The 10,588-nt window shown below is 41.7% G+C and overlaps 1 protein-coding gene across 1 annotated transcript in view; it reads right to left on the bottom strand.

The window, feature by feature from the left end:
* Nucleotides 1-8,028: 8,028 nt before the first annotated feature.
* SLC26A7 (solute carrier family 26 member 7) overlaps nucleotides 8,029-10,588 on the bottom strand; it is a 125,608-nt gene continuing 123,048 nt past the window's right edge. Inside the window, exons 19-20 of the transcript XR_006212848.1 lie at nucleotides 8,698-8,820; nucleotides 8,029-8,045 (exon numbers count right to left, since the gene is read on the bottom strand). The gene's annotated coding sequence lies outside the window, so the exon portion shown is untranslated. The remainder of the gene's footprint in view (nucleotides 8,046-8,697; nucleotides 8,821-10,588) is intronic.

Here is a 10,588-nt window from a genome sequence, read left to right as displayed (position 1 = left end):
CTACAATTGAGTGCAACATTTCAAACTGGTACAGAAGTATATAAAATGCTGTTTGTTGGGCTCCTGGGTGGCTCAGTCGGTTGAACACCTGACCTCTGCTCAGGTCCTGATCTCACGGTTCGTGGGTTTGAGCCCCACATCATGTTCGCTGCTGTCAGCACGCAGCCTGCTTCGGATCCTCTGTCCCTCTCTCTCTCTGAGGACCAGATGGCCTCCTCTCCCGCTTGTGCGCTTTCTCTCTCTCTCTCTCAAAAATAAATAAACATTTTAAAAGATAAAATAAAATAAAATGCTATTTGTGATACAAACTAACCATCTCACTCCGGTCACTGGGTTTCTCTGCAACATCTACACACGTTTCTTACAGATCTGTTTCTGCCTCTATCCTCCTACTCAGTCTCAGAGCGCATAATAACAGGTACAAAAATATAAAAATCCAGTAACAATCTGCAAAACATTAATAGCTCCAACACAAGTAGATTGATTTTTAGGGCTTTTCATTGTTCCTGTTTCATACCTTAGTAAACTGTTGGCCACAAGAAAACACATTTTTTTTCCTGTAAAGTTACTGTAAGACTCAGCACCATTTTTAACTTCTACAAAGCAAAAGATGGAAAGAGTATGTAAGATTATGCTAAATATCATTTAACACCATAGATTTTCAAAAGATCAACCGCCTGATACGATGTTAAATATAGTTGAATGTGGTCCCACATCTCTGTGCCATCTTGCCAACTTTCCGTCGGATGCAATTTGCAACAAGCAACATATTAAACCCCCATAAATAGTCATTATAATGTAAACACCGAACACTCCTTATTGTAGCAGTGAAAGCAGCCTATCCAAAATATATTAAAAAAAAAAAAAAGCAGAAAACAAATCCTTGAATTTCATCTCAGGGCAGAAGGTGGATTTGAATTTGAAGACATGCCAAATGGTAATTTTGGGCACAAATATTTCAGACAAAGCTGATCTATTATGAGTAATAACAGCATATGTTAGTTTCTAAGTCAGTTTGCATATGTCACAGGAAGCACACCCAATTAGCATGTGAGGCCATTTACACTTCAGCAAAGTTATTAACAGTAAATCATAACAAAGTAGGTATGATCAAATTATACATTCTATTTTGAATATGCATAAAAATCTGACACAAAAACAGCAAAATAGAGAAAGGTAGAATCTTACATGAATTAAATCAGCAAATTAGCTTCTTTTTTTCTTTTTGTTTCCAATTACTGTTATTATTAATAATTATTATTATTCTTTTCTGTCCACATAGCTGGTTGCTATGGCTCTTGACAGTTTCCTTTTAGCTAGCTAAGCCTCGGAGGATTAAAGAAGACATTTGGCCTTTATGGTTTTCTGTGTCTGAATGTGTATGTCCTGAGGAGAGAAAGGGCTGTGCGAGAAGCTATTAAACACCAATGAGCGAGCACGGATGTGGAATGTCTGAGTTATGTTCACTGAAACAGATGTCGTGTCCCACAATTCCCTGAGCTGCCTCAGGCTTTTGCTGGTGTCAACCCTGTGGTAAATGGGTTTTCATAATGAATTTACTGTGAATTCTCACACACACACAAACCATTAGAATCACATTAAAGGGCTGACTAACAGCCACCGAGACTCTGAGCAGGACTGTCTTTTGTTCATTTGGGAGAAGCTCTGAAGGATCCAGAATCTCAAATCAATCATTCATGATAGTTTGGAGAGAGTAACAAGCCCTCTCTATGGCTGGAGAGGGACAAGCACATTTTTGGGGAGGAGGAGGGTTCTTGAACCCCATGGAGTTCAGGACTTCCTTTTTTTTTTTTTTCCAGATTGTCACAGGAATGATTATTCCTCTCAATACCAAATGGACGGTAGTTGATCAAACTAACCTGTGCTTTCAATTATTCTGTTTAGTCATTTCTCTCCTTTTTTGTGTGCTTATTTATTTTTGAGAGACAAAGTACGAGCAGGGGAGGGGCAGAGAGAGAGGGAGACACCGAATCTGAAGCAGGCCCCAGGCTCTGAGCTGTCAGCACAGAGCCTGACATGGGGCTCAAACTTGTGAACCGCGAGATCATGACCTGGCTCAACCGACTGAGCCACCCAGGCGTCCCTAGTCATTTATCTTTAAAAAAATATTTTAGCAAACAAACCAAACAAAATCTTTGCAGTAAATGACGCAAATATATTGAAGAATATTCCAAAGGGGCTACCAAATATGTATGGAATATCTAGAGGGCAGGGACAGCTTACGGTTGGCCTGAAGGTAAGGATGAAAAGCTGCAAGGAAGAACCAGAGATTGTGACAGAAACAAAGATACAGAAGAGCCATATGAAAAGGAGACACTCGAAGTGTGATCTGTTTCTCAGAAAATAGCAAAGCTACTTGTACCACTAAACATAACAAAAACAACAGTAAATTCTGTTGGTTGAGCACCTAGTATGTCTCAAGCAGTAGACTAGATGTTTTTAATACATTGTCTTATTTTTCCCTCATAAAAACCTCAAGACTGAAAACCAAAAGCATTTGTAAACGCTTCCCTGCTGCCAGCCTTTGTTCGCAGGCTCACACCATTCCCCATCACCACCATCACCCTGGGGCCACCCTATTGTTCCCTCAGCCAGTTGACACTCTTTCCTCTTGCTGAGATTCTGTGCCTGAGTTTTCCCCTTTTGGGATCCTCCGGGGGTCTGCTTCCCTCACCCTAACCTTGCTTTTTGTTTGGATGTCATCCTCTCCTCCCATATGTCCTAGTTAAAAATTATCTCCTCTAAGAATCCTTCCTGGAGTGCCTTAGCCTGAGTGAGTTCCCAAGTGTCTCCCCCAATCCCGCCTCTACCCTCTTTTTTCCTGGCTGTGTTATTCTCTACCATAGTGGTGCCTTGCCGTATCAGCTCTTCGGGGCACTTTCTCGATTTGCAAGCATTTATTTGCATGTTGACTTGCCCGACTTTTGTCTCCTCCTTGCTAGAGTAAAACACCACAAAGTCAGTTTCCAGCTGCTTCTTATTCACTCACTGATCTCTACCCAGCACACGGTCAACAGTTTGGCTTACAGGCAGGTGCTCAATAAACATTCATTGGATGACAAAATGTGCTAAATGCCTTGAATTAATTCTTTCACTTAATGAGTGACCTTCCTGTTCGCTTACTGAGGAGAATACACCATGGGCCTCGCAGAGTAAACGTCTGGGTAAGATCGAAAACCAATTCTATAGGACTTCAGACCATGCCTTTAACCATGACTTGCCCATCTGACAGATCTCACAGACTTGGAGTATCCATTTGCTATAGACCTTTAGGATTGTTTTGTGGTTTTTATTTTGAAGTCTCTTCCACAATCTTGGCCAACAGCCACCTTTTCAGTGCTGCTTTAGCGCTGCTGCTCTCAGGTGTCCATCAGCTACACTCAGCCTCCGAGCTCTTCAGCAACTTGCAGTCAAGCACATCAGGCAAGGAAAAGGTGAAACGTTTCCACCAGATCTGTAGCTCTAGTTGTGTACAAGCCTAGGGAACAAAAACCTCACCCTGTTCTAACACCTGCGGGTGGATTAAAGCCACAGGCTTTGTTAGGTGGGGACTTGGTTGGAACCCAGAAGGAATGATCATTCTATTTCACTGGAGCTTCTAACTACCTTTCAGCTACTATGATCCATGGTGAAGGAGGGAAGGAAGGAGGGAAGCAAGGAACGAACGAAGGAACGAAGGACAAGAAAGGAGAAAGGGAAAAAGGAAGCTGTAGTTTCTGCTATGGACTGAATTATGTCTCCCCCAAACTCACATGTTGAGGCTCTAACCTCCAATGTGGTGATACCTGAAGGCAGGACCTTTAGGAGGTCATTAGGTTTTGATGAAGTCATAGGGTGGAGCCCTCGGGATGGGATTAGTGCCTTCATGAGGAGAAACAGGGGAAAGCTTGCTTCCCCCTCACTCTCACCACCTTCATTCACTGAGGAAAGGTCGTATGAAGACATTACAAGAAAGAAGTCATCAGTAGTGCAAGGAGAGAGCTCTCAAAAGACACTGACCCTGCTGGCACTTTGATCTTGAACTTCCAGTCTCCAGAAGTCTGAGAAATAAATTCCTGTTGTTTAAACCCCCAAACAATGGTATTTTGTTATGGTGCTTCAAGCCGAATGAGACAGTTTCTCCCATCAAAAATAAAACTGGGTAAGTGTGATTGCTAGCTCTTGTTTCCCATGACATCATTTCTTTTTCACTTTTTGGTCATGTCCTTATGGTAAATCATCTTCCTTCTAGTCATTGAGCTTTGGGAGATTTGGGAAACTTAAAGAAACCTGTAGACTACTTGTACCTTGGCTTCTAAATATTTGCTTGGTGACACAGCATCACCCGTGTCACGGGCCCCAAGCAGATTTCTATGCTAGGAAATATCACAAAGTTTCCACAAACATGTTGCTGCACCACAATATTATATTATTTCCTTTTTTTTTTTTTTTTTTTCCTAATCTCATCTTTATTTCACCACTATGGGGAAAATGAGCAGGAGGAAAGACCTTAAATACACTCTTATCTCCCCTAATAGTCCAAGAAGTTTATCTCTGAATTGGTACATTATGCTTCAAAAACTACCGATTTCAAGCTCTGTGACTCCACGAGTTTTAGAAATTGGTCTCAGATATAAACCAATTATGTGGAAGGGGGAAAAGTGCTAACTAAAGCAAAATCATGCAGAAGTCCAGCTAATTTTGCCCTTAGAATGAATAGATACACATAGACGTAAATACAGAGAAAATGTGGATCTTCCTGAAATGTTTAAAGATGAATGTTCAGCTTTTTGGACATCCTAACCACTGTGTAAAAAGATAAACTCTGAATAAGACTTTCTACCTTACAGAGTTGCTTTAAGCATTACATTATATAATACTTGTCTTTAAAACAATGCTGCCATAGCAGGTCATCAACAAGTGATCATTTATACTTCACATTTTCACATTTTAGACACTTTTATAAAATGAATCCCTTAGGGTTTGCCTTATAACCTAAGAATACACCAGATTCTTTGTATTTTCAATCAGTTCAGACATTTTCAATGTCTATTTTCCCTCCTCTTGGAGAAGATTAAGGTGAATGAGGGAATACTCTCTGGACGGGTTTGCACAGAGCCTGACGCAGGGCTTGAACTCATGAACGCAAGACCATGACCTGAGCCGAAGTCAGATGCTTAACCCACTGAGCCACCTAGGCACCCCTCTGGACAAGTTTTATTGCCCTTTAACAGTGGCTTAAGTTAGGGTATTATTATTATTATTATTACTTGTTTTTCTTTGATGTGCCTTTTCATTCCTTGTCAGGGAAGGGAGTGGGATACAATGCAGATCTCCTGGCCAAAGAATTTTGCTAAGAAGTTTGTGAGATAGGGCAGAGGCAACTAATTGTTTAGGTCACGTATCGGGGAGTGAGAGTCAGCAGGTGTAGAGGAAAGAGGGGAAAAGGAGGCCAGAAAGTAGCTTACTAGTGGTATAGCTGGAAGATCAGTGAGGAAGCATGGTTAGAGACTGGTAAAAAGACAACTCAGTTATATGCAGACAGAACAACTGAGGCATTACTGCCCAGCAACTTGGAATATTAGGAAATGCATTTATGGGTCTGGCTAAGGAGAGTGCCAGGCATTGTTAAACATGTCATTTGTTTTTTTTGTTTGTTTGTTTTTGGTTTTTGTTTTTAGCTGCATCGGATGAGGTGAAGAGAGAGATGAACAAAGACAAAATTTCTCAGTTTGAAAGCAGAATTTAGAGGAAATGTAGGAGAACTAGGGATTGCTGGGTTGAAATATAAAACTGATTCCCATTTCCAACCCATAGAAGATTCATTGTGAGAAATGGCCTTTGCATAAAGATGTATTTGAGTCTATAGTTATAAAACCCTTTAAGATCTCAGAAAGACTTCAAATGGTAGCTAATAGACTTCTAGTCAGTCAAGATGTTGTTTGAAATTTAAAAGTGTGTTGTCCCACAGCATTTTTATATGCTCAGAGTTATAGGGATCTGTTCCCCTCCTCCCTCCCCAAATTATGGATGTCACCTTTGGGGTATGACATCAATCCTAGTAAGATTCACGAAAATTTTAAGAGAATGGTACTGATGCAAACATTGGCTCTTTGGACCAAAAGGAACAGACGTGGTTAAGAAAATTTAAATAACAATAAAAAAGGCCTCTGGACCTTCAACCTTCCATGAAAAAGAAGCTGAGACAAGTACCCAGCCGCAAACACCAGCTACTTCTGATCAAAAAGGAGAACAGAAAAAAGGCCAGGGGGTGGAACCAAGATCTGAGACCAACGGATTCAGGAGTCACCCCCAAGCTGCAGCACAAGACCCTTATCAAGGAACAAGCCTTGTCCGCGTGAAGGAACACTGGTGATGGGTGCCCAGCTGCTTTTCAGAATTACTGCAAAATCCTGACCACTACATGCTTCCCCTTCTTTACCTTTCATTTAAATATATATATTGTTAATTTTGGAGTAGTCTTCATATTTACTAGAAAGCTGCAAAGATAATACAGAGAGTTCCCATGTACTCCTCATGCATGTTTCCCAGACTGTTAACATTTTACAAAACCATGAAGCATTTGTCTCAGCTAAGGAACCATATTGGTACATTGCCATGAATTAAAGTCTACAGTTTATTCAAGTTCCACTGCTTTTCCCCTCGTGTCCTCATTTCCCTACTGTCCTAAGGCTCTGTGTCGGGAAACTCCAAGATACCACAACACATTTCGCCGACACGTCTCCTTAGCTTCCTCTGCCGTGACGGTATCTTCATCTTTCTTTGCATTTGATAACCTTGATGGTTTTGAGGTCTGTTTAGAAGGTATTTTAAAGTCAAATTAGAGGTCTTTGACCCTCAATTTGGGCTTTTCTGGCGTTTTTCTTATGGTGGCACTGCTCCGGCCCTAATGGGATTGTCTAATGGAGAACCTGCCCGTTTCTCCAAGGAGCCCTGGTTCCCTCTACTGGATGATGGCATTGCGAACCAAGACCCAAGGGCTGGGTGTGCTCTCTGCTCCATTCTTACTGTTTTCTGAGCACAGGTGTCTACTGTGATTACTCTGCCCCCGTCTTACCATTTTATGTTGAGTGTGTAGCTGGACGATCACTCGTGCTTCTAGTTCACATCTTTCAGCATCAAAGGAAGCTGCCTCTAAGGAGCTTCCCCCACAACGAACGAGACCCTGGTCGTGAGGTCCCGGACTTTAAGCCAGGTGTCATAATTGGTGCGAGCCTTTGGGGTCCCTGGAGGAGAGTGAGCATATTCTTCATGTTGCCAGAACGTGAATAATTTGTGGCAGCAGAGGTGGACTCTGGTATACTGTTTGATGGCCATGGCATTATTCACCTCCCTTTCACACAGTGGTTTTGGCGTTCCTCCCATCCACGGACGGAGTGCATTTCTCCTTTTGCCTGAAACCGGACTGGAGTTGTGGAAGTTACATGTTTCGAGCTCTTGAGTCAAGGCTCCCGGAGGGCTTGCGCCTGCTGCCTTCCTTCTCTTAGGATCCCGACACCACTAGGCTGATGAGAAGCACAAGTGCAAGACCGCTTGGGTGAGGAAGCCCACTCACTGGGTACATCCCAGGTGAGCCCAGCCCCCAGCTCGCTCACCGGCTGAGTGCAGCAATATAGTGAGCCCAGGGGAGACCAGCAGAGTCCAGCCACTCACGCCATTGTGAGAAATGATAACTCAACCTTTTGGGGAGTAATTTGTTAAGAAGAAATGGATAATTAACATAGCACAGAAACTTTCTCGCAGACTGCTCAAAAGGTCATCTTTCTATTGATCCAAAATCTACTGCCCTGTAAGTTCCATTTGCCCAGGTCAGGGGTTTTCATAGGTCATGAAATGTAGTAAATTGTAATAGTGAGTTAAGAGTTGATTTCCTCTTTTTATATTACAGTAGTCCCCCTTCATCTGCAGTTTCACTTTCCCCGGTTTCAGTTACCAGTAGTCAAACGCTGTCCGGAAGCAGAACCTCCTCCTTCAGAAGGAAGAGTAGCAAACACCACATCACGATGCCGCCGTTGTTCACTTCTCTGCATATTATCAGGTAGGCATTTATCATTTCGTTGCATCCCAAGAAGGGTGAGTACATACAATAAGATATTTTGAGAGAGAGGCCACATTCAAATAATCTTCATTACAATGTATTGTTACAATTGTTCTATTTTATTATTAGTTGTTGTTAATCTCTTACTGTGCCTACTTCTTCAATTAAACTTTATTATAGGTATGTATGCATAGGAAAAAACCAAAATCTATAGGATTTGGTGTTATCCGTGGTTCCAGGAACCTGCTGGGGGTGTTGGGACATATCTCCCATTGATAAGGCGGGGGGGATACTGTATAGTATTTTTACTGAAGACATATGAAATTAGTGCTTTCCTAGAACAGAAAGTTGTATCAGTAGACATATTGAGAACTGTCACAAATTGGCAAGGTATTGGGAATTGAAGGTTCTGATTCCCCCACCCTCACCCCCCACCCCCGCCCCCGGCCAGATGGCACCTTAGAGATACCTTCTGACTCCACCTGAAAGTAGAGATTAGTTCTCTAGGAGGTCAGGTTAGGAAAGTGCAAGTGTAATTGTGATTAAAAACTGGCAAGTTTAAATTGTTCAACAGAGACAGCAACTTTCTCGTGAGGAAAGTTCTATTTACGTTTCCAAATTTACGTCAAGTCACTGACCTTGTGCAGCCTGGCCTTGGGTCTTCTAAAGATAGATGCCAACTTCTTTTCTTTAGTTGATTCCTAGGTTTTTAATATCTTCATATAGTTTTAGTGTTGCTAGATTGACCATTTTATTCATCCCTTCAACAAACACATATTAACTATAACAGTTAATGGGGCAAGAATACAATAATAATTCCTACATAGCCAATGCTTTTAAAAGCATATAAATGAACAATTTAGTAAAATATTACTAAAAATATTTAGTAAATATTAGAGGAAAAAACAAGTGGGCATCTAATGTACACTGGATGGATTGCAATAAAGAATCTAAATCTGTTTTTGATGTCTGACTACTGCTGACAGCTTTTAAGCCTTACATCTCACTCCCTCCCTTTTGCCCCACATCTGGGCAAGCTGATAAGAAAGCTTGGTGCTTCCTCCTTTGTTGTGGGAAGTTCAACCTTTTCCCTAGCCACACCCCCTAACCACCACAAAAATCTCAGACTGGTCTCCTTCCCTTGATCTCTCAAATCATTTTTGACCAGCTTGGGAGGCCTGCCCTGTTCTCCCCAGAAAGCTGATTATTAAGTAAATAAACTTTTTAAAATCCTCTTGGTGCCTGTGTGGCATCATCAGGCTTGAACCAAATTTCGGGTAAGGGTAGCCATCTCGTCTCTAGAGAATGACCACAAAATAGGTGCTCATAAAGGGTAAGATTATAATTAGGATTTTAAGAAGGACACAGTGGTTGAGTATGAAAAGCAAAGAAAATCAGTAAGAGGAGGATTGAAAAGCAGCCACTAAGTTTGGGAATTTGGAAGTGAATGAGGATTTTTTTTTCCAGAATCCTCTAAAAGTGTGATGGGGAAAACAAGTCAGATTGCAGACGCAAGAGATGAACAAGTCGAGGCAGCAAATGTTGACTACCGTTTCAACAAATTGGAGTGGAGATTATTCAGGGATGCGGAAGCTGAGCAGTAAGAAAAGGCAGAAAAGGAAGCCTGGCCAAGTGAGGACTGTTTTTTGGTTTTTTCTTTTTGTTTTTGTTTTTTTTTTGAGGGAAGGAAATAAGACAACAAGGATTTCTTTGTTGTTTTTTTTTTTTTTTTGAGGGAAGGAAATAAGACAACAAGGATTTCTTTATAGACTGGGGTTACATGCAATCAAATAAAAGAGGTTGAAGACACTGGAAAGAGGGATTAATCAATAGAACAAGGTGGAAAAGCAAAGTGAAAGTTGTGATTAAAAAAAAGAAAAGAAATGAACAAAGCAAGGTGGGGAGGAGAAAAACTCCATATGACAGATTTAATATTGACTAAAAGAAAATCCATCCGGTGATGTTCAAACAATACAAGTATGTAAGTGTTTGATGTATGTATCTTTAGGTGGCCAGGCTCAGTAGGAAATTGATAGAGAAAATGCATAATGGTTGCTAAAGGTGGAGGCATGGTTACCTCTGGAAGATCCATAGGAATGGGATTTAGAAGGGAGATTAAGGTTGTAGTGAGAGTTGAAAATGCTGGAAAACAGGGATGGCAGAATCCCTGAGCACAGAGAAGTGAAAGCATTGACAGGGAGCTCTAAGCCCCACCTCGGGCTAGAGACTGGAAATTATCAGAGACACCAATCTGCAGAAATGTGATCACCTTTCAGCTACCTTCTTTGGATTACCCAACAATCTGGTGGTCTGTGTATACCGCAAGGGTTGGGGTCCAGGATGTCAAGACCACACACATTAGATACCCCTTCGGTTTGACCCAGACTGCAAGCACTTTTTCTAACAATTATTACGTCCTGTTTCATTTCACCTTCTCTTTCCCTCACACTGGCATCAACTTGGACGGTTGGCCCTGGGCAAGTGAGACATCGTGCAGTGGGAACCCCTCCTCACAGATCCACCGGGACC

The sequence above is a fragment of the Panthera tigris genome, chromosome F2, assembly GCF_018350195.1.
Source record: "Panthera tigris isolate Pti1 chromosome F2, P.tigris_Pti1_mat1.1, whole genome shotgun sequence".
Lineage (NCBI taxonomy): Eukaryota > Metazoa > Chordata > Mammalia > Carnivora > Felidae > Panthera > Panthera tigris.
This window is presented reverse-complemented; position numbering and strand designations above follow the sequence as displayed.